Raw genomic sequence first — 25,121 nt, 5'->3', positions numbered from 1 at the left:
TTGAGCAAGAAAAACTTTTTCACAAGACGCCTAGCATCCAACTCTCGTTGGTCTCTAGATTATTCATATGATTTTGAAACACGTCCCTGCTGTCTTGAAACATTTTTGAACACATTGTAAATTGATTTATGAACGAGTCATAAGTTGATTTTTGAATGTGTGCATAGTGTACGTGATGTCTCTGCCAGGAGAATCCTCGTCGCATCTAGAAATAAACTTTCCGCAGACAACAGGGGATGGGGCTATACGAGCTGAAGGGAGTAAAGCCGAACGGATGGATGCCAATCGCTGTCTGATTATGTGGTTGATTGGGTTTGCGAATGATCAGCGTTGTCACAATTACTAGCGAAATCCATAGATTCAGTGTACCAGAATGGAAATAAACGACCGACAGGAATAACAGATGAGAAATATTACGTATTATCTTCTCAGTGTATCCGATAAAACGAAATGTTGACAGAAAATTTTGACCAGATCGCTATACCAGTAAGGACCGTTATACAGTCCCCGGCTAGCAGCCGCCTTAGTTCTATTCTCGAAGTAACGCGGAAAACGTATTGTTAGGAACGTAATAAGGTCTAATGGGAAAATAATCGCTGGATAAATAAACCTGTGATTCTGGCAGGGTTAGTGAAGTTAATCGCCGAACAAAATTTGACAATGGCAGGAATAGCTACAGAATTGGTGATGACAAGATTGTTTGTTAGAACGAGGAAGGAGAAGATACGGGGACATCACACAAATTATGAAAGAGTAAGACGATTCCAAATTTATATAAAAATTTCGTAATACTACTTTTCGATCTCATGCTTGAGAAACTGGTGCGTATGAATGAAATGTGAAACTGTTTCCTAATATAAAGCTTTTTGCTTGTAGTAGGCCTAATAGGCATATGATATTGTTACTTATTGGATTATATTCTGTCGTGTTATAAAAATGGCCGTTTGTGCCAAAACAGTCTCGTTTATTTGGTGCGTTACAAAATTGCTGCCATATTAGAAAGGCGTATTTTGTTTTATCCAGCAGAGAGTGACAAACTAGATGTAATCAGATCGAAAACCACACCAGTCTCCGCTATTATTTGTATTAACAGCTTTTTTAATATTAGATAACGAAATTTCGATTTTTCATGTAGCAAAACGTTTGACGAACTTTGATGAGGTAATAGATTCTTTCGCAGAAAGGAAAGCACGCCATGTAAAGCTGTAGCAAGACTAGAGAGAAAATTCTAAGAGCTAAGGTTTGAAGAAATGTGTACTTTCTTGCTTATCTCTTGTCCGTATCTGCTTTATATATCCCATATTTAATTTCATGTCACAAAACAGCAAATTATTAGCTGTTAGGCAATGAAGAGTTCAGATTTTGTGAAGAGTCCTTGTTTTCTTGATTGCAAATAATCCCATCCGCCATTAATTGAGATTTTTTTTAAGGAGGGGCAGGCTGTCAAACCGGCCGACTGGGAGCAGGAGAGGCACCAGAGGACATTTAAATTTCCACTCTTCTGAATATAGTTTCGACGTGCGGTAGAAAAAGGCTTTCTGAAGAGGCGTGGCACTGCACTTTGCCATACTTAAGACCAAATAATATGCCTTACATTTCCTCGAATACGTATGTTTTATGTTTCAGACTTTTCAGAAAGATGTGCGCTACGAGATGGACACATTTTGAAAATTCGATTTTTTTGAAATATTGACCCGGTTCGCAAGTATCGTAGATCCGGGGCTGATGCGCAGAGCAGTCCGAGTTACAGTGGGTAGTCTCCACGTGACCCGTGTTTACATTCAGTGATTTTGCTGTTTCCCCTTCGTTTACTCTCATGTCAAATGAAAACAAAACGAATATCTGTGACCGGGAGCTGTCAAGTGAATTAAAGCACATTCACATAATTACGGGAGGCTGAAATGTCATTAGTTTCAGATTTTATTTTATTTCTACCTTTCTGACAGTCAAGCATTAATCGCCTTCCGGAACAATGAAGTTATTTTTGTCTGTTTGCTAAAGAAATTAGGCTTTTGTTAACTTTTCCTGCAAATGCAGTCAATGTATTTGAAACGAAATTTTTAATTCCACAGTACTGGCTCGTTTCAACTGTTCGCTGCATTTCAAGTGCACGTTTTCATTTCCTAGCACGGATGCCATTATGCCATAATAAAGACCCAAACATGATATAATACAGTACTGGTGCTCCAAGAAAGTGTACACCCCGAAAACCACACTGAAAAGCTTAATATCAGGTCGAGGTCTATTTCATTGGGAATCTGGACATACGAATGTGCCCTTTAAGTATGCACTTTAAATGTGCACATTTTAATATGGTTCACAAAATTCCGATGCTCTTGCAGTACCCTCTGATGTCTTGTTTCTTTTATGACATAATGTTTGATCTTTCAATGTTTTACACGTACGTACATACGGGCTTCTACGGCGTGATAACTATCCAAGCGCGGTATCGCCAGTTATCTGCGCTGTCTGGCAACTGCTGAAACGAACCTATTTCTAACAGGTCGCGGGAAAATATTGCGAATGGTGGTTTGAAAAGCGTTACTTTCAAAGTAAATATACTTTTACGTAAGTTGAGCTATGTGCAAGAATGTACCATGAACTTATTAAATCACGGAGCGTTTGACTCTCATTTAAAAATCAACTCTTTAATGACGAGCCAGTCAGAAGAATTTCGAACCCTGAAGATAAGACATTTATGTCATTAAAAATTTTACTGGCAAATTTGTGTGATACATCGTAAAGTGTAACACGTGCAAAAAAGATCAACAGGATATTCGAAAGCTTAGCTTCTCTTGCAGCTTGAGACCAATATTATATGTGAAAGCTTTTCTTTTCTTGTAGCAACACTATGTATATTAATTTAAACTATCAACTTTCCCTGTCTGTGTGTTCGTGCTACTTAAGTGATGTTGCTGTTGGCTGACTACATCACCTGTCCTATGGTCTGAATATCCGCTGTCATCGGCTGGCGAGATCACGTGACATGAGCTACGAACGGCTTACAAAAGCGCATCGAAATCTCAATTTCAATGATTCGGAAAGTAACATGCGGTGTTTGGTGGAATTCCAATGTGTGCTGTCGTAATACGAAAATACGCAGCGTACATGTTGCTGCACATCAAAGATATTTCCAAATAGTGTCGTTTCCCATGAGTTTCGTTTTCTAAAGTGCCTGGAAATTGTATGCCCATGTATAAAACTATAATCATTCAAACGATTGATAAGGGAAAATATACTGTCACTCGGGAGAAAGTGTATGTTTAACCGGGAAATCCGGGAATTTTTTCCTTGTCCACGTATACACCCTGATTAAATTTGTTTTGAAGAAAAATAAAGTTCTAGTGCGTAGCCTCGCCTTGAAATGAAACGTACTTTCTTTAAAAGGGATAAAAAGTAGCACGATGGTCGGGTTAGGAACTACAGAGCGGTCACACACACACCAGCGGGTGGGTGCAGGCTGCCTTCCTAGTCTACGTGTGTTCAATTAATGTGCTTCAAAACGTTGAACACGACGAAGAAATTGAGTTGGCTACATTGCAATACATTCCTGGCAAAAGACTGAAGAAAATATTCGTGATGCAGGAGCAGAGAAATAAACGTCTCAATGATTTTCCCAGCATTTTCGGTACGATAATACAGTACTGTTTTGAGGAGAAAATCTGCAGTTAGGCCGAGTTGCCATACCGCCTTTCAGCTTGCAAAGTGTTGGGCGGTTTCATCGATTCTCGCGTTACGTTGGCAGTGTGGAGACTCGGTCGGCCACAGCCGGGGGACTTGGCACACCTACGGTGTGACGTTTCCGTGATTGATTTCCTAGGAAAATTAGCCTCGTAGACTTGTGTGCGCTCCGATGTAAATTTTCACGTGTGTGCAATGTGTCTATGTTTACACTTACTCGCTGCTCTTTTGCTCTACGGAGAGGACGAAATCCGCCCACGCAAGCTCACTGGTAGGCTTCAACTCCGGATCAGCATTACTCGAAAACAAATGGTACCTGGCGTCCATCCTGTAGCGGAAAGCAGGACAAGTAATATTCGCTGAAATTCTGTGTTTTTATCTTTAACGTTTCAATAAAATGGTAACGAAATAGAAAATCGTCACTCTACATTTCGTTCTAAAACGGCAGTTATCGTAAGGCTGCAATACTGCTAGGAAATAATTTCTTACCTGGTGTGGTGCCCCCCCCCCCCCCCCCCCACAACAATTTTATCCACGATGAAAGTATCAAGAGGTGTTGAATTTTACTGTCGCTTCTCAGTAATGCGGCAGTCTTGAAAAATAAATTCGCCGCGAACGCGCCGTGCTGGAGTGCAGTACTACGGTGTTGTTGCACATTAAAGCGCTTTTCTGCACTAACTTTAACTTCAAGCAATTTACAAAATATTTTCCCATCAGTACTAAAGAACCAGTATATAGAGGGTCTATACAAGGGCGATGTACTTGAGGACAATTTTATGGAAATGGAAGAGGATGTAGATAAAGATGAAATGTGAGATACGATACTGCGTGAAGAGTTTGACAGAGCACTGAAAGACCTGAGTCGAAACAAGACCTCGGGAGTATACAACATTCCATTGGAACTACTGACGGCCTTGGGAGAGCCAGTCCAGACAAAACTCTACCATCTGGTGAGCAAGATGTATGAAACAGGTGAAATACCCTCAGACTTCAAGAAGAATATAATAATTCCAATCCCAAAGAAAGCAGGTGTTGACAGATGTGGAAAGTACCGAACTATCAGTTTAATAAGTCACAGCTGCAAAATACTAACGCGAATTCTTTACAGACGAATGGAAAAACTGATAGAAGCCAACCTCGGGGAAGATCAATTTGGATTCCGTAGAAACGTTGGAACACGTGAGGCAATACTGACCCTACGACTTACCTTAGAAAATAGATTAAGGCAAGGCAAACTTACATTTCTAGCATTTTTGGACTTACAGAAAGCTTTTGACAATGTTGACTGGAATACTCTCTTTCAAATTCTAAAGGTGGCAGGGGTAAAATACAGGGAGCGAAAGGCTATTTACAATTTGTACAGAAAGCAGATGGCAGTTATAAGAGTCGAGGGGCATGAAAGGGAAGCAGCGGTTCGGAAGGGAGTGAGACAGGGTTGTAGCCTGTGCCCGATGTTATTCAATCTGTATATTGAGCAAGCAGTAAAGGAAACAAAAGAAAAATTCGGAGTAGGTATTAAAATCCATGGAGAAGAAATAAAAACTTTGAGGTTCGCCGATGACATTGTAATTCCATCAGAAACAGCAAAGGACTTGGAAGAGCAGTTGAACGGAATGGAGAGTGTCTTGAAAGGAGGATATAAGATGAACATCAATAAAAGCAAAACGAGGATAATGGAATGTAGCCGAATTAAGTCGGGTGATGCTGAGGGAATTAGATTGGGAAATGAGACACTTAAACTAGTAAAGGAGTTTTGTTATTTGGGGAGCAAAATAACTGATGATGGCCGAAGTAGAGAGGATATAAAATGTAGACTGGCAATGGCAAGGAAAGCGTTTCTGAAGAAGAGAAATGTGTTAACATCGAATATTAAGTGTCAGGAAGTCGTTTCTGAAAGTATTTGTATGGTGTGTAGCCATGTACAGAAGTGAAACATGGACGATAAATAGTTTAGACAAGAAGAGAGTAGAAGCTTTCGAAATGTGGTACTACAGAAGAATGCTGAAGATTAGATGGGTAGATCACATAACTAATGAGGAGGTAATGAATAGAATTGGGGAGAAGAGAAATTTGTGGCACAACTTGACCAGAAGAAGGGACCGGTTGGTAGGACATGTTCTGAGGCATCAAGGGATCACAAATTTAGCAGTGGAGGGCAGCGTGGAGGGTAAAAATCGTAGGAGACCAAGAGACGAATACACTAAGCAGATTCAGAAGAATGTAGGTTGCAGTAGGTACTGAGAGATGAAGAAGATTGCACAGAATAGAGTAGAATGGAGAGCTGCATCAAACCAATCTCAGGACTGAAGACAACAACAACGACAACACTAAAGAACTTTTCTCCAAATTCTCGAACACATCCTCGCAAATTCACGCTGTCGGAGCACTTTGCTTTAGGCATGTTGAACAAGGCGAAGGCTGCAGTGCAATCTGGTTACTGGGAACACCTGTGCGACTGCGATGATCATTACGGCAGAGGCTGCCTTTGTTGGCTCTGAGAGCGTATTGTCGACTCTGCACAACAATGTTCTATGTTTGCGAAACGACTGTTGTGGTTCACCGATTTCTGCTACAGTCCTGAGAAATAAAGCTGTGTACTGATTTGTCTCTTTATCTTTCATTATAGCACGTTAAATATCGTCTCGTGAGCAACATATTCATTTTCTTATTCGTGTGTCCCGTAAGATACGAGAAAAACGGTATATGTATTTTTGGCAAAAGTTGACGTAAATATGACTTACTATATCAAAAGTTAGCCGCAAAATTGTTGAAATATGACTGTGCACAATCAAAATACATTTTTGGACACTAAAATCCCTAGATTTGTGTATAAGTTGTTCTAAAATTCACCCTATAGTTAAGAAAAAAATAGGACTTGTCATTAAAATCCGGGCCCTACTTATGAATAAGCACTGCAGTGCTGTGAAAGCAGACAGCATGTTAATACAGGTGTGTATTTTGATTGTCAAGCCACCATACAAATAAAGAAACTTGGCACTAGATGGGTTGTGCTTGTGGTATATTCAGTTGTGCAGGGGCTGGTGTCCTTGAAGGAACAAGCTCCGCTAATCGACCACAACATGGGCAACCGACATATGAGTGATATTTGTGCTTCTTCAGAAGCTGAAGTGACGCAGGGCATTAGGACTGCGTCAGTGCTTTGTGTGGTGTCACCGCCAGACACCACACTTGCTAGGTGGTAGCTTAAATCGGCCGCGGTCCATTTAGTACATGTCGGACCCGCGTGTCGCCACTGTCAGTGATCGCAGACCGAGCGCCACCACAAGGCAGGTCTCGAGAGACGATATAGCACTCGCCCAGTTGTACGAGGAGATTGCTAGCGACCATACGGACGAAGCCTTCCTCTCATTTGCCGAGAGCCAGTTAGAATAGCCTTCTGCTAAGTCCATGGCTACGACCTAGCAAGGCGCCATTAGCCTTACCTACTTTGAGAGTTACAGTATAAATGTCTCAAGAAGAATGCTGTAGTCATCAAATAATAAAGTTAAGTATAAAGCAGCTACGTACTTTTCTTGCTACCATTCAATAGTTATCCTGTTCCAGAATTGACGCCCGTCGGCGTGAGTGTGTACGCGTGCCTTTCTATCGGCTACCCGTCACTGTGGACTGGCTGCCTTGTCAGTCCACTTCACTTTGTATTTTCGAATCAGTTTACACAGTAACATGAACTACTGAAAACACTTGTAGCCGGGACGGTAGCTTAGCGTGTTCGGTCAGAAAGGCCGGTGGCTCTCTGTAATAAAGAAAAACAACGTGAGTAAAGGAGTCAACGATCGACTTGAACGGACGTTATGTGACGTCCGCCCAGACCAAAACGCAATGAACACCGCCGAACAAAAATAAGGAAACGAAAAAAAGTGGCGAGCGTGACGGATTACCGCCCTACAGGCCTGCGTTCGATTCCCTGCCCTGCCTCATGACTCATGTTTTTAGTTGCGTCCAGCAGAGACAGTTCTCTCTCTCTCCCTCTCTCTCTCTCTCTCTCTCTCTCTCTCTCTCTCTCTCTCTCTCTCTCTCTGCAACTAGGATAAACAAGACCGTTCGCCATTTTGAGTATTTAATGTGGGAAAATAGGTATCGTTCCTGTTCGAATGGCTCTGAGCACTATGGGACTTAACATCTGAGGTCATCAGTATCCTGGAACTTAGAACTACTTAAACCTAACTAACGTAAGGACATCGCACACATCCATGCCCGAGGCAGGATTCGAACCTGCGACCGTATCAGCAGCGCGGTACCGGACTGAAGCGCCTAGAACCACTCGATCACAGCGGCCGGCTGTATCGTCCCTGTTCCCGATACATGTAGTAGTGGCTAAAGGAAAGAACGAGGCGACGAGACGGCTCCACGAAATGACTGAAACTTAATCCTGTCATGATCACGTCTGTGGCTGGTCGATTCCTGAGGTGGCGTGAGATGAAAACAGAAATTCCAAGTGTTCCAGCAGCGACTAAATTGGCTGTCAGTTTTCTGGTTTCCCTAATAGACTGGCGAGCTAAACCGCAGCTGCCTTTCTGCTCTTGTTCCGACCGCGGTCGGCATCTCGATCCGTCAAGTCTAGCCGGGGCGTCACTATTAGACTAGTAACAAATAGAAAAGAGGAAACCACAGGCCAAGAAAAAACAGATCGTCAAACGTCGCACATGTTGTCCTAGAACAACACGTTGAGAGGTATCCTGTTACCGCACACAGATTGAGCTGAGAAACTGGCGAGAACTACTCGTGCTGCAGCTCCTGACACAAGAACAGTTATACAGGAAACGCTACGGACACAGCTATGAATGGTCTAACGCTGTGATTGAGACAGAGATCGATATGAAATACTATACACAATGTCAATTGAAACCTGCCCGGGAAGGGATGGTTTAGATTTCTATTCCGAAATGCGGTTCCACCACCCACGTGCTGTCCTGTGCACGCCCTATTCCGTCCTGTCTGAATTACTACTTCTGGGCACACCCAGTGTTTCCGTTTCTCTACAACAGAGTTCTCCAGCGTGTGGTCAGCGATCCACAGGGGTCACAAAATCACAGGGGTCGCTGTCGCAGTATCGACTAAAGTTCAATCGCTTCAAATTGTACAACCAGAATTGTCTCGTGAAGATCATTGCTATGGTGTAAATGTCAAACGAAAATTTTGAAAAGTTTTCGCGAAAGCACATTGTAAAGCCACACAGGTTCAACTGCAGTAGTAGCAAATTCGAATGTAGTTATACCTGTCGATGAGTTGCAACACGCAGAGACTTGGAGCGGTGAGAAGTGACGCGACATCCGTCCAACTCTGCGGGCAGCTGCGGAACGGGACGGAAGGGGGGCGCCGAGGCGGCAGAGGCAGAGTCCTGTGTGCAGACTGTGTTCTCCAGTCCAGCCGTGGCAGAGGGGCAGCTGCAGGCCAGCGCCTCGTGCAGTACTTACTCACAACTCGGGCTTCCGCGCCGATCCTCTGCTGTGGTAGCGATATGACGCGGAAACAGAAATACTCGTGGAGAGCGAGACACACGTATATTTCATACAAGCTCACGTGCAAGGCTCCACACCACTGTTACTGGAATGCATGTCGGTAACCATGCTCAAAACCAAACCGAACTAAATTCTTTAGAAAATCAGAATTACAATGTCACCAAAGTTGTTTAAATGAAATAGGAAGCCCGGGATCACTGGTGGTGGACAAGCTTGTGATTGTTTCACAATTTTAATTTCACTCAAAACTGACTTTGTTATAAACTTGCATTTACACAATCGCCCTCTTACTGATGCAATATAAAAATTTTCACTTTAATTGAATTGCACAAACACGAATAAGAATCATATTTTGCATACGCAACCAAAATATGGATAGCAGGCACGGTGAATAATCAATCATAAACATTCGTTCTTGTTTCACCGTATCTCAAAAGGCTAGTAACGCTAAACACTTCTAACGCAAAGTTACACAGCCGCATAATACCACAACTTCATTAAAAGAAACAAAGATCTTAAAGCTTCATAAAACTGAACTTGCCACATAAAGGTCCACAGTGAACATGCTTCTACTAAAAACGCAAAGTGGGCCAACCAAGGTCGCAAAACTGGCACACAGGAAAATAGCGAGGTGCATATACACAAATGATTAACACAAGTGTTGAATGAGCATGGCTAGTAATAACTTGTAAAATGACTTACAGAAACGCTAATATTGACAAAGTGGCCTCACCTAACTTTAGAGAACATCGTTAAAGCCCACAGCAGTATTCGGAAGCAATACCGCTGCGGCAGGCAGGCAGTCCGAGCCTTCACTCCCCACGGCTTCTGCAAGGGCTCACTAGCAGGCGGTGTATGTCTATATATATAGCCCGACCAGCCTCACAGTGAGCTGTCCTGACGAGAATCCAAAACCCCACCGACGCCACGAAACGAGCAGACTCAACAAATGGCCTGCAGCACAAATAGACTGCAACGAAAACAAGGTCAAATCACAGCCACACTCGAATATATAGTAAGCGTGCCCCCAAGTTCTTGTGGAGCAATACTCTAAAGGACCCGTCTCCGACTAAATTAGCTGGAAACTTAAGAGATCACTTCCAGTTGCCTTGAGGCACTTTCAGCATCAAATACACACACCCAATCCTGCCGTGACAAATAATTAAACCATTAACTGTACGGCTGTCGGGCGCCTACACAACGGCAACCAGCCCCCAAGCGGCCACTATGGCCTAAAACAATACTTGCATGAAAACCACTTAAAACACTCACTCCACAGACGATGAGAAGCGAAATGAGGAACATCAGCCTCCTTAAAACGGCCACTGTGGAACCAAGTTGAGAACCATCTCCGGCAGCTACCCATGCCACAATAAGTTTCAAGAACCGCCATAGTTAAAGACAGAATAAGTTGGAGCTTGCAAGTTACGAGCTGGGAAGCTGTTCAGCGTGAGACGACGAATCCACAAAAAACTCGCACGTCGGGGCGCCCAGTGATCGCCACCGTACATCCGGCGCGACAAAAGACGAGCGCGGCGAGGCCCGTGCACCACGGTTAAGCCGTCGCCACACGGACCGTGCTGTCGAACGTGAACGTTGAGCGTGCCGAGTTCAACGCGCTGCTGATCGCTCAGGAACGATGCTACTTGTGCACACGGTACGTGAGCCCCCAACGTGGTATATGCGATCGCAACGCACTCCAGCGGCAGTCGAGGGATGTTTCTAGTTCGTAAATCACACTGTTTACTCAGCGGGCGCGCGTAAAATTCCCACGTTAGCTCTATTAAAACGCACGTTTCCTCCATCGTCCACGAAAAGGGAATTACCATGTCCAATCAATAAGGACACAGGCTTAGGAAAGTTGCATTACAAACAGTGCGGTACAAATTTGGGATCCTTCTCCGCATAACATAAACATTCCCACATTTTAGTACAACCCCAAGATCAGTCTTACTTAATCACGGTTCCTACCCAGTAGCAAAAGCTTTGCAACATGTGAATTACGAAGCGTAAAAGAAAAAGGAGCAAAATATCTTTATACAAGTAGCGCAAGCTGTCTTGTAGATTAAGCCAATCGAACAGTCACCCCCTCAGAAAAAGGTGAACTTGTATTTACATAACATCAAATATTATAGTATATACTTATATGAAACTAATAATAAAGTATCAGAACCTAATAAAAACGCGAATGTTAGGAAATAAAATTTAGAAATGTCAAGACGCGGCCCAACCAACAAACAATACTAGACAATGACGCTGCTCTTTGCGCTAGACCCACAACAGATCCATAGTAGGCAATGATAGTATGTTACCCCTTGCAGAAAACCTTATCGTAGATATGTTACTAATTAAAATTTAATTATATCAAATTTAACCAAGAATAATGCGTTCTGGGTGGATCTTGAGTGTGTCGCTGCCTTCAAATAGCCTACTCTCATAAGACGCAAGTTACAACAATTCTTTTGCCACGAATATATTTCTCATTATTTTATTGCAACGAACCACACTGTCAACAACGGGTTTTCCAGTGATTCTCAATTTGCTGGTGCTCACAAACGGCATATATACATGTAAGCTTGAAATGAATGCCAATATGGCGCCTCACAACTCTGTAATGAATGGACACGGCGTGCGTGTGACGTAGGTGGCGTTGTGACATCTCATTGGTCAACGCTCAGAATATCTGACATGCCAGATACTGCTCCGCACGTTCGGAAAGACTCCAGAACGTGCTATTCCACGCTATGACGTCAGAAACTCGGCACACCCAACGTTGGGATCCACGGTCCGTGTGCCGACGGCTTTAGGGACGCCGGCTGGCTTCCAACGCGAGCTGGCTCGACCAGCGCCGACCGGAGACTCTTCCGTCACACGGGATATCGACATCGGCGATGGAAGGACACCACGGCCCACAAACAGTAGACGGGTAGGATTGACTGCAGCGAGAGGAGGCGTGAAGTGCGGCAGTCTCTGGGAAACGTTCTGCAGACGGCCTCAGACTGCAACGGACTCACCGTGTGTCGTCGTCGCTTCTGTTCCCCTAGCGCTGTAGTGTGATCGGGATTGCCACAAAATCGTCGTTGTTTGTCGCCCTGTTCATTTTTCTTGTCGATTGTGATTACGTGAATTGAATCGTTGCGATTACGATGATGCTTCACAAGGAATTGAAAAATACTTTAAAGAAAACTAGTGCAATATTTTTTAATGAAATATACCAAACACATTTGCAATTAATGAAAAATGATTTCGTCTTTCGAAAGGAAATGAAAGAACCAGCCAACTCCCTGTGCGGGTACTACAGATCCCATAATACAAAAACATAGGGCTAATAATTTATTTTTTATTAAAAATTACGTAATTTCTTGTTTAACATAAATTCCGGATTGATTCATTTATCAAAAATACTCGGTGTTAACGATGAATAAAAAAATCTGTAAACTGTTTTCAGGGAAATGTTCGATAACTCATTCAAGAAAATCGCGTGAGGAACTTGGATAAATTCGAATAAATACCTACTTATTTACAAACTGACGATGAAGTGGCACCTCGGTAAAGCTAACAAAATTCACTTCTGAGTCTCTCGTGCAGTAAATTATCCGAAGCATGTTTTGCTGTAGGAATACACCTATAAGTAGGATAATTCGCTTCATTCCGTAAAAAATACTAAAACAGTTTATTAGATAGTAACGTAAAGTATAACAACGTACATCCTTTTTAACAAGAAAGGTGTTTGTCCTTCCCTACTTTCAAACATGAGTTCTGATCACTGAAGACGGCTTGTTGACTGGAACTGCTATCTGAAGATTCGTCGAATTCGTGTCGGTTAATGACGACGAATCTAAAATGAAATTCATAAATTGCGACTTAAAGGCGCGAATCAGCAGCAGTGAGTGAGACGTGAGGAGAGTCGGCGACGGCCTGGAGGGCAGCGGTGTCCAGCCTGGAGTCCAGCAGGAGGAGGGAGGGAGGGACTCGTCCTGCGGGCCACCCTCTGTGTACGGGGGCCGTCTCACGAGTCTGCTAAACTCCGACGAAAGAGCGCAACATTTTTTATTGCTCTTTCGTAAGTGTGATTATTCCAAAGGTGGCGTTGAAGAATTTCAACGGTGCACATCGTACAGTTCACAGAATTGGTCAGTGTACCGAATGCGACTGAAAATGGAGAGAAAGTTTCGTGCTGTTGTTAAACTTTCTCTTTCATTAGGAGGGTTGGGCTGCCGCACAACTAAAAACAGAATTGGATCGAGTTCCCGCGCAGTGTGCAGCATCACTGAACACACGGTAATGCAGGGGCGCCGAATAAAAGTTGGACTGCCGAGACGTGTGTGTGTGTAATGTGCTACACGTGTTATGGGGTATTTGAGAGTTTTCGGGAATTTGTATTGAATGATGGTCATTTACGCGCTTGACATGCTTCTTTTCCTCTTTAGTATCAGTATTGGTCTATAGAAACGGAAATAAAATTTGAATAATCTGAAAGTCCTACTGTCGTAATGCTAATTGACCTCTTGTTTTGGAGTTTCCGGTTCGGAAAACGGGTTGCAAATGAGTAGTACCATACTGTACAAATTCATCTATAAAAACTCCTGAAAAGTGGTTTCAGAGTGTTCCAGAGATCAGTAAAATGTGGTTTTCACTGTACCGGCAAATTGCCACCACGTTAACGCAAGAGTTCCCTAATTTAATGAAAAACGTTTTGCACTGTGAAGTTTACATCGATACACGGCAGAGATAAACTTTACCACATTTGCGAGCAAGAACAGCGTCATTCCACGAAATTAAACTCCTAGCGAAAATTGTCGTTTTTCCGACTACACCTCACAAGGGAACCTCCCCATCGCACCCCCCTTAGATTTAGTTATAATTTGGCACAGTGGATAGGCCTTGACAAACTGAACACAGATCAATCGAGAAAACAGGAAGAAGTTTTGTTGAACTATGAAGTCATGTGTAGGGGCTGTGGTTGTTGTGAGCGGACGCAAGGAGAATTGGCCACTCTTCGGGGGCAGGTGGAGGCTTTGTCTGTTAGGCTCATCGAGCTCGAGGCGCAGGCGTCGGCTCGTAGTGGCGTTGGGGCAACTGTGGTGAGACCTATGCCTACTTCGGTGGCCTTGGAATCACATGGAACCCCTGATGTCGCTGCGTCTTCCGGCAGTGAGCATCTTACCGGTCAGCCATCACTCCAGGGTGAATGGCGGACAGTGGTGGGCTCGCGCGTGCCTGGCCGAAAGGCGAAGGTGGGATCTGGCCGCGTGGCAGCTGCCTTACCCCTTTCCAACAGGTACGGGGTGCTTCCTAGTGGTGATGACATCGTTTCCGAGCCACCACAGGATGCCTCGCCTGTTGGGCCAGTGGCCGATTCTCCGGCAAGGTCCCGACAGTCACAGAGGGCGGGCCTATTAGTTATAGGGAGCTCCAACGTTAGGCGGGTTATGGAGCCCCTCAGGAAAATAGCGGGTAGGTCGGGGAAGAATGCCAGTGTGCACTCGGTGTGCTTGCCGGGGGGTCTCGTCCGTAATGTGGAGGAGGCCCTTCCGGCAGCTATTGAACGCACTGGGTGTGACCGGCTGCAGATAGTAGCACATGTCGGAACGAATGACGCCTGCCGCTTGGGTTCTGAGGCCATCCTTGGTTCCTTCCGGCGGCTGGCTGATTTGGTGAAGACAACCAGCATCGCACGCGGAGTGCAAGCTGAGCTTAATATCTGCAGCATAGTGCCCAGAGTCGATCGCGGTCCTCTGGTTTGGAGCCGTGTGGAGGGTCTAAACCAGAGGCTCAGACGACTCTGCGACTATAATGGTTGCAAATTCATCGACCTCCGTTATTGGGTGGAGAACTGTATGGCCCCCCTAGACAGGTCAGGCGTGCACTACACACCGGAAGCAGCTACTAGGGTAGCAGAGTACGTGTGGCGTGCACACGGGGGTTTTTTAGGTTAGAGGGACCCCCCCTTGGGCGAAACGATAAAATACCTGACGGCTTACCAGAGAGGACATTATCATCGTTGATAAAGAATGTCCGTCCTCAGAGACCAAAAACAGGAAAAGTTAACGTAATATTGGTAAACTGCAGGAGTATCCAGGGCAAGGTTCCTGAATTAGTATCTCTTATTGAAGGAAATAGTGCGCATATAGTATTAGGAACGGAAAGTTGGTTAAAACCGGAGGTGAACAGTAACGAAATCCTAGACACAGAATGGAATATATACCGCAAGGATAGGATAAACGCCAATGGTGGAGGAGTATTTATAGCAGTAAAGAATTCAATAATATCCAGTGAAGTTATTAGCGAATGCGAATGTGAAATAATCTGGGTTAAGTTAAGTATCAAAGGTGGGTCAGATATGATAGTCGGATGCTTCTATAGACCACCTGCATCAGCAACCGTAGTAGTTGAGCGCCTCAGAGAGAACCTGCAGAACGTCGTGAAGAAGTTTCGTGATCATACTATTGTAATAGGGGGAGACTTCAATCTACCAGGTATAGAATGGGATAGTCACACAATCAGAACTGGAGCCAGGGACAGAGACTCTTGTGACATTATCCTGACTGCCTTGTCCGAGAATTACTTCGAGCAGATAGTTAGAGAACCAACTCGTGAAGCTAACGTTTTAGACCTCATAGCAACAAACAGACCGGAACTTTTCGACTCCGTGAATGTAGAAGAGGGTATCAGTGATCATAAGTCAGTGGTTGCATCAATGACTACAAGTGTAATAAGAAATGCCAAGAAAGGAAGGAAAATATATTTGCTTAACAAGAGTGATAGGGCACAAATCGCAGAATATCTGAGTGACCACCATCAAACGTTCATTTCTGAGGAAGAGGATGTGGAACAAAAATGGAAAAAATTCAGAAACATCGTCCAGTACGCCTTAGATAAGTTCGTACCGACTAAGGTCCAAAGCGAGGGGAAAGATCCACCGTGGTATAACAATCATGTACGAAAGGTACTACGGAAACAAAGAAAGCTTCATCATAGGTTTAAGAGTAGTCGAATCATAGCTGATAAGGAAAAGCTGAACGAAGCGAAAAAGAGCGTAAAGAGAGCAATGAGAGAAGCATTCAACGAATTCGAACATAAAACATTGGCAAACAATCTAAACAAGAATCCTAAAAAGTTTTGGTCATATGTAAAATCGGTAAGCGGATCTAAATCCCCTATTCAGTCACTCGTTGACCACGATGGCACCGAAATAGAGGACGACCGAAGAAAGGCAGAAATACTGAATTCAGTGTTCCGAAACTGTTTCACTGCGGAAAATCGTAACACGGTCCCTGACTTCAGCCGTCGCACGGACGCCAAAATGGAAAATATTGAAATAAACGATATCGGAATTGAAAAACAACTGCTATCACTTAGTAGCGGAAAAGCATCCGGACCAGACGAGATACGCTTAAGATTCTACAGTGATTATGCTAAAGAACTTGCCCCCTTTCTATCAGCAATTTATCGTAGATCGCTGGAAGAACGTAAAGTACCTAGCGACTGGAAGAAAGCGCAGGTCGTTCCCATTTTCAAGAAGGGTCATAAATCAGATGCGAATAATTATAGGCCTATTTCGCTTACGTCAATCTGTTGTAGAATAATGGAACATGTTTTGTGTTCTCGTATTATGACGTTCTTAGATAATACAAATCTCCTTCATCATAACCAACATGGATTCCGCAAACAGAGATCATGTGAAACTCAGCTCGCCCTATTTGCCCAAGAAATTCACAGTGCCGTAGACACTGGCGAGCAGATTGATGCCGTATTCCTGGACTTCAGGAAGGCATTTGATACGGTTCCGCACTTACGTTTAGTGAAAAAAATACGAGCTTACGGAATATCGGACCAGGTTTGTGATTGGATTCAGGATTTCCTAGAAGAAAGAACACAACATGTCATTCTTAACGGTTCAAAATCTGCAGATGTAGAGGTAATTTCGGGAGTACCGCAGGGAAGCGTGATAGGACCTTTATTGTTTACAATATACATAAATGACTTAGTTGACAACATCGGTAGCTCCGTGAGGCTATTTGCAGATGACACGGTTGTCTACAAGAAAGTAGCAACATCAGAAGACTCGTACGTACTCCAGGAGGACCTGCAGAGGATTAATGCATGGTGCGACAGCTGGCAGCTTTCCCTAAACGTAGATAAATGTAATATAATGCGCATACATAGGGGCAGAAATCCATTCCAGTACGATTATGCCATAGGTGGTAAATCATTGGAAGCGGTAACGACCGTAAAATACTTAGGAGTTACTATCCGGAGCGATCTGAAGTGGAATGATCACATAAAACAAATAGTGGGAAAAGCAGGCGCCAGGTTGAGATTCATAGGAAGAATTCTAAGAAAATGTGACTCATCGACGAAAGAAGTAGCTTACAAAACGCTTGTTCGTCCGATTCTTGAGTATTGCTCATCAGTATGGGACCCTTACCAGGTTGGATTAATAGAAGAGATAGACATGATCCAGCGAAAAGCAGCGCGATTCGTCATGGGGACATTTAGTCAGAGCGAGAGCGTTACGGAGATGCTGAACAAGCTCCAGTGGCGGACACTTCAAGAAAGGCGTTACGCAATACGGAGAGGTTTATTATCGAAATTACGAGAGAGCACATTCCGGGAAGAGATGGGCAACAGATTACTACCGCCCACATATATCTCGCGTAATGATCACAACGAAAAGATCCGAGAAATTAGAGCAAATACGGAGACTTACAAGCAGTCGTTCTTTCCACGCACAATTCGTGAATGGAACAGGGAAGGGGGGATCAGATAGTGGTACAATAAGTACCCTCCGCCACACACCGTAAGGTGGCTCGCGGAGTATAGATGTAGATGTAGAAATAAGCAAAATGTACAAACTGAGTAGTTCATGGGCAACATAGGTAACATCAAGGATGATCTGAGCTCAAGAGCGCCGTGGTCCCGTGGTTAGCGTGAGGGGCTACGGAGCGAGAGGTCCTTGGTTCGTCTTCCCTCGAGCCAAAAGTTTACTTACTTCATTTTTACAAAGTTATGTGTCCGTTCGTTCATTGACGTCTCTGTTCACTGTAATAAGTTTAGCGTCTGTGTTTTGCGACCGCACCGCAAAACCGTGCGATTAGTAGACGAATGGATGTGCCTCTGCAATGGGAACCGAAAACATTTGATCCAGGAAAACACATCTGATACATGTGCCGGCATGTGCGTCACATGACAGAAATATGTTGTCGAATAGGTAAAAAGATTCTTCTACCTTGCCCGATTTATGTTTTCTTGTGGATGTGATAATCACTCCCAAAAAAGTGATGAAAACATAAGAGTTTGTCACATAAACTGCAACAAATGAATGCAACAGTTTCACAGTCGCACAGTTTTCTCTGTGCTCTGTCAAAACATGTTTTTAACGTTTTCAAGTTTTTCCGTGTGTAGACCGTCAAATCCTGCATATGTCGAAGCAAATCTGGACATGTCCTGGAATTTTGGAGAGCGAAGTTGATTGTGTGTGAGTGCCTGAACTCTGATAATTGTCTGAAAATAAAAATTTAAACTTTTCACTCGAGGGAAGACTTGAACCAAGGACCTCTCGTTCTGCAGCTGCTCACGCTAACCACAGGACCACGGCGCTCTTGAGCTCACATCATCCTTGATGTGGTCTATGTTGCCCATGGACTACTCAGTTTGTGTATTTTGCTTATTTTTTCATAGTTCCACACAACTTCTTCCTGTTTTCTCGATTGATCTGTGTTCAGTTTTTCAAGGCCTATCCACTGTGCTAACTTATAACTAAATCTGAGGGGGGTGCGATGGGGAGGTTCCCTTGTCAGTTAGTTGGTAGCTCAGTTCTTAGACCGGTAGACCATCAAATTTTACGAGTTGTGTACCATAGGTCGCCGGTTCGAATTTAACCCGAAAGAATATTTTAACTTAGGTGTGAAACGATTCGACAGACCTCTCGTATGGCAGCCAAATCACAATTACAAAACTTCACCACACCGATCAGACACAGAATGTGATTGCTTTCTCCTTGCTGTTTACATGTGCCTTCAGTTGCAATCTCTCTTCACACACGTCACGTACAAAAAGATACTTTGCAGTTTGTGGCCACACACTTTTCATTTCATACAAAGAATGTTTTTATCTTGTTACTGTCTAGCTATGATCCTTACTGTTTAACCGTTTGAGGTTTCATCGTCTTATATGAAAAATGAAGTAAGTTTGCTTCAGACACTGACGTTACCTTACACACAAACATCACACCCCTAACGTTTGTGTTACCTGCATCTTGTACACGCTTCATATCTCTCCGTATGACCTCATCGCCGTACGCCTCTTTGTACTGTGGGCGTATGGTGATTTCTCAACTATTAGCAGTTAATTCCAAAAACCTGAGTTGTGGGTTCGCGAAGTAAATGCATTTAGCCTTTGTTGTCCATTTCTCAAACTATGCTGTAAATAATACATCTCACCACCCAAGCAGCTACTGCAATCAGTTCGTGCTAGCGGTATTTTCGTGTTTGGTGTAAAACTTTCAGGAGTACGTGACCGCTACAGGATTCGAAGCTGCGACCTCTTTGCCGTCTGTCCGTTGCCCACCGAGCGCGTGCTGGCTGCGGTCTCTGGCGAGTGCCTTCAGTGAAGGAAATCAGCTCAGGGGTTTGCAGAGAACAGTTCTATTGTGCTTCGGGGGTCGTGGCTCGTGACTTGTACTCGACAACCTGGTTACAACATACCGACACGTTTGGCAAACTCTCACATTTCGTTAGTTTTGAGCGACATTAATGATGCTACGAACTGGAGAGAGAAGAATATCGGTCGTTGCACATACCGCCGCTCTAAATGGGTGGAACATAAACGCATCAACTTGGGCAAGGTTTCCACTTAAGTGTCCACACAACTCCTTTCTATTGTTACTTAGAAGTTGTAATTGCGATTCCCATCACTACGTAGCGGAAGTAGTCCGTAAGAACGTCTTAACTTGGGCCAACACACACCCTGTAACGCACTCGAACCTTCGTGTTACTCCTAGCCTGTGACGTCAGGAGAGCTTTAGACTTTCAGCCAATAACGAAGTGTTTTCGGTGATATGCCCAAATCTTGACATTTAATGATCCTTAAGCTTTAATTACGTAAAAGTAACTTTCTGCTAGGGTATTGAACGTAAATGCCATTTGAATGTTACAAGAAATGGGAATAGCAATAATCCAAAGGATACTCCCAGCATGGAGGAGTAGCCTGGTGGCCTGAAGAAGCTGTGGCCGATGTGGGTGCCGCGGCAGCTCACAGTCGACCGAAAGCCCATCCGGCACCACATTTCGGCTCACTGCCTGCCGACCGTAAACAGCACTGCTCCAGACTCTTCATGCCGACTCGTGGCTGTTGAGACACGGCCTACCCACCAGAGTCGAAGCAGCCGCCAAAACAGTGGACAAAGGCAGGCGAAAGTGCACCGAAGAAGCCAAAGGCCACTTCGTCAGCTGGTAAGGTTACGGCCACTGATTTCGGACTTCCCAGGCAATAATACTCACCCGTTACTTGGAAAAGGGCAGAAACAGAACTGGACTCTATTATTCTTCATTGTTGGATCGTTAGAAATTTGCATTGGCACGTCCTATTACCAGTTCCGTAACTTGAAACTGCCTTGCTGGGAACAAATTTTCATTGAGGAAGTGATAGCTGCAGTCAACAAGTATTTTTCACAGTTTGACATGACCTATTTTTGTGATGGATGAGAAAGGTGGAAGATTGCTGGACCAAGCTTATATGCTTCAAAGGTGACTGTCCAGAGGTTAGTTGAGTTGTTTACGACAAAGTTTTTCTCGCCTTATTTTACCAGACTTCTTGAATGACCCTCATAGGAGGTGCTCGTTAAGTGAAGTGTGACTGTTCTTTCTTCATCGCTATAATACAGGGTGGCGCTGAGAAAGGTAACCTGTTTAAGTGTGAGGGAAATTAAGTGAAATTACAGAAGCGAGGAACTAAAACAAAAATCACACGTCGTTAGATCCGGCCTACGTGGTGGCCATGAATGTTTGCTGACAGCTAGGTCCTCAGTGAAGACATCGTGGACTCGTTCCAGCGATACCTTAGACGTGTGGCATGTTGTCCCATCATGCTATAAGCAGCAGTATTGTCTTCCATGTTCAGTGAGCTGAGCACAGAATGTATCAAACGTTTGTTGAGGGTCGTGTCAAAAAAACAGTCCAGTAATGCGCGTTCCTGTTACACCGCGCCAATTGCAGACGTTTTCATCGTGGAGTGGTTGCTGACAAACTATATTGGGGTTCTCTGTTGCCCAGTACCTCGTGTTCTGTGAATTCAAGTGACGAGAAAGGTGAAACCATGCTTACAGTCACTCGTGATTTAACGGAAAGGGTCTAACAAACCATCGTCGATGTTACTGAAAAGCCGCCTTCAGTAACGTAAACGTTTGACAAACATCCTCCACTAATTGTTGCACAACACGTTACGTCTTCAGATTAAAGCTCTTCAACATCTGGCAGGAACTCCTACTCAAGAGCACCTTTTGGAACAATTTACATGTAGACCTCTTTGGGCTCTGAACAATTATTCAGCAAGTGTCTGCGGTAACTTCTGCGTGTGCCAACTGAAGGAATTCTCCGTCGTTCTAAGTTTTGCACAGAGCCGTAGGTGCGCCTGTTTTTATACAGGCTCTGTATTTCTCTCTCTGCTGGTAGTCGTCTGTCCAGGTACTTGACTCGAAAATTTCGCAAATTGCTTAACCGAACCTGTTTTCACATGTTGTTGTTGTCTTCAGTCCTGAGACTGGTTTGATGCAGCTCTCCATGCTACTCTATCCTGTGCAAGCTTTTTCATCTCCCAGTACCTACTGCAACCTACATCCCTCTGAATCTGTTTAGTGTATTCATCTCTTGGTCTCCCTCTACGATTTTTACCCTCCACGCTGCCCTCCAATACTAAATTGGTGATCCCTTGATGCCTCAGAACATGTCCTACCAACCGATCCCTTCTTCTGGTCAAGTTGTGCCACAAACTTCTCTTCTCCCCAATCCTATTCAATACTTCCTCATTCGTTATGTGATCTACCCATCTAATCTTCAGCATTCTTCTGTAGCACCACATTTCGAAAGCTTCTATTCTCTTCTTGTCCAAACTATTTATCGTCCATGTTTCACTTCCATACATGGCTACACTCCATACGAATACTTTCAGAAATGACTTCCTGACACTTAAATCAATACTGGATGTTAACAAATTTCTCTTCTTCAGAAACGCTTTCCTTGCCATTGGCAGCCTACATTTTATATCCTCTCTACTTCGACCATCATCAGTTATTTTGCTCCCCAAATAGCAAAACTCCTTTACTACTTTAAGTGCCTCATTTCCTAATCTAATTCCCTCAGCATCACCCGACTTAATTAGACTACATTCCATTATCCTTGTTTTGCTTTTGTTGATGTTCATCTTATATCCTCCTTCCAAGACAATGTCCATTCCATTCAACTGTTCTTCCAAGTCCTTTGCTGTCTCTGACAGAGTTACAATGTCATCAGCGAACCTCAAAGTTTTTATTTCTTCTCCATGAATTTTAATACCTACTCCGAATTTTTCTTTTGTTTCCTTTACTGCTTGCTCAATATACAGATTGAATAACATCGGGCACAGGCTACAACCCTGTCTCACTCCCTTCCGAACCGCTGCTTCCCTTTCATGCCCCTCGACTCTTATAACTGCCATCTGCTTTCTGTACAAATTGTAAATAGCCTTTCGCTTCCTGTATTTTACCCCTGCCACCTTTAGAATTTGAAAGAGAGTATTCCAGTCAACATTGTCAAAAGCTTTCTCTAAGTCTACGTAGGTTTGCCTTTCCTTAATCTTTCTTCTGAGATTAGTCGTAAGGTCAGTATTGCCTCACGTGTTCCAACATTTCTACGGAATCCAAACTGATCTTCCCCGAGGTTGGCCTCTACCAGTTTTTCCATTCGTCTGTAAAGAATTCGTGTTAGTATTTTGCAGCTGTGACTTATTAAGCTGATAGTTCGGTAATTTTCACATCTGTCAACACCTGCTTTCTTTGGGATTGGAATTATTATATTCTTCTTGAAGTCTGAGGGTATTTCGCCTGTTTCATACATCTTGCTCACCAGATGGTAGAGTTTTGTCATGACTGGCTCTCCCACGGCCGTCAGTAGTTCCAATGGAATATTGTCTACTCCGGGGGCCTTGTTTCGACTCAGGTCTTTCAGTGCTCTGTCAAACTCTTCACGCAGTATCATATCTCCCATTTCATCTTCATCTACATCCTCTTCCATTTCCATAATATTGTCCTCAAGTACATCGCCCTTGTATAAACCCTCTATATACTCCTTCCACCTTTCTGCCTTCCCTTCTTTGCTTAGAACTGGGTTGCCATCTGAGCTCTTGATATTCATACAAGTGGTTCTCTTATCTCCAAAGGTCTCTTTAATTTTCCTGTAGGCGGTATCTATCTTACCCCTAGTGAGATAGGCCGCTACATCCTTACATTTGTCCTCTAGCCATCCCTGCTTAGCCATTTTGCACTTCCTGTCGATCTCATTTTTGAGACGTTTGTATTCCTTTTTGCCTGTTTCACTTACTGCATTTTTATATTTCCTCCTTTCATCAATTAAATTCATTATTTCTTCTGTTACCTAAGGATTTCTACTAGCCCTCGTCTTTTTACCTACTTGATCCTCTGCTGCCTTCACTACTCCATCCCTCCAAGCTACCCATTCTTCTTCTACTGTATTTATTTCCCCCATTCCTGTCAATTGCTCCCTTATGCTCTCCCTGAGTTTTCACAAAGTAAATTAAATTTTCACATATGATTCGACAATTTATTTCTTCTATAGTGTCATTTTGCAGACCGAAAAGCTCTTGTAACTTCACTGATGAAATGAACCGAATTGCTGACAGAAGAATTCTAGCAATTGATGATTTGGTTATAACAGTTGTAAACATTACACTAGTTATTCTTCCACCTTTTCCGTTATGTCATTTCTTTCCCGCGTAGTGTAAGCCGTACCACCAAGAGCAAAGTGGCACATTCAGCGAATATACGCTAATGAACAGTGTTTGCAAATGAACAGTGAACAGCAATCTGATGAATAATGTCCGTCTTTGATTTGTATTACTTAAAATCATACTTGACGCTTACAAGGATTTTACTGTTATTAACAGCTTTTATTCATAGGTTGATATTGGCGACATCTGTTACTGGTGTGGCTTTGCCAGGTAAATGTGAGCAAGGGTTGTAGGTGCTAAACTGCGAAAAAAATATAATTATTTTCATGAGACGGCCGTACCTGTTCATTTATTAATAATTTGTCAAATTGTGGTTTTGTTTTTGAGATAAAGTAACCAACTCGTTTCCTAATGGAAGCCTATTTCTGGTCTTAGTTTTCATGTTCACCAATGAAGAGTGCTAACTTCTATAGCTAGGAAGTCGTGAATCGCACTAAGAATTCTAAAGCTTCGCTCTCCAGCTGTGGATATTTGTCTTTCCTCTTCATGCAGAACACGTGAGTCTTTTACGATTTAAATTTTATGTAAGCGTGATGTCCAAAGCAAAGACTGTTTGTCATCTTCGTGTTCAGATCGCTCAGTTGTACTGACATAGCTGCAAAAGGATTTCGCATCCATCTATGCCCACTATTAGCTTGAGAGTTCAGTTCTGGAAAGTAAATTAATAGTTTTTCTCCAAAGTTAGTCAAGCTGTGCATCGTGCAAGGAATGTGAGAAATTACACCACCAACTGGCCCACTTCTCTCTGACAGCCTTCTGAAAGTAAGGGACAGACTGAAACACTGCCTTCAGTAAAGACTTTGACCACAAACGGAATTTTGCCAGGACTGCTTAGATTTTATCCTTCACCTTTATATTCGTTTTCTTCTCTCCCTTGGAGGCTCTATTCTGTAATATTTGAGTGATTAAAATGAATTGCGAGTAATACTAACTTCACTAGTGAAAGAGGATCGCAGA

General features: G+C 43.5%; 1 protein-coding gene across 1 annotated transcript in view; it reads left to right on the top strand.

Annotated features, from left to right (window-relative positions):
* LOC124553941 (ankyrin repeat domain-containing protein 65-like) overlaps window positions 1–25,121 on the top strand; it is a 105,701-nt gene that overhangs the window by 47,624 nt on the left and 32,956 nt on the right. The gene's annotated exons all lie outside the window — the stretch shown is intronic.

Source organism: Schistocerca americana, chromosome 11 (genome assembly GCF_021461395.2).
Source record: "Schistocerca americana isolate TAMUIC-IGC-003095 chromosome 11, iqSchAmer2.1, whole genome shotgun sequence".
NCBI lineage: Eukaryota > Metazoa > Arthropoda > Insecta > Orthoptera > Acrididae > Schistocerca > Schistocerca americana.
This window is presented reverse-complemented; position numbering and strand designations above follow the sequence as displayed.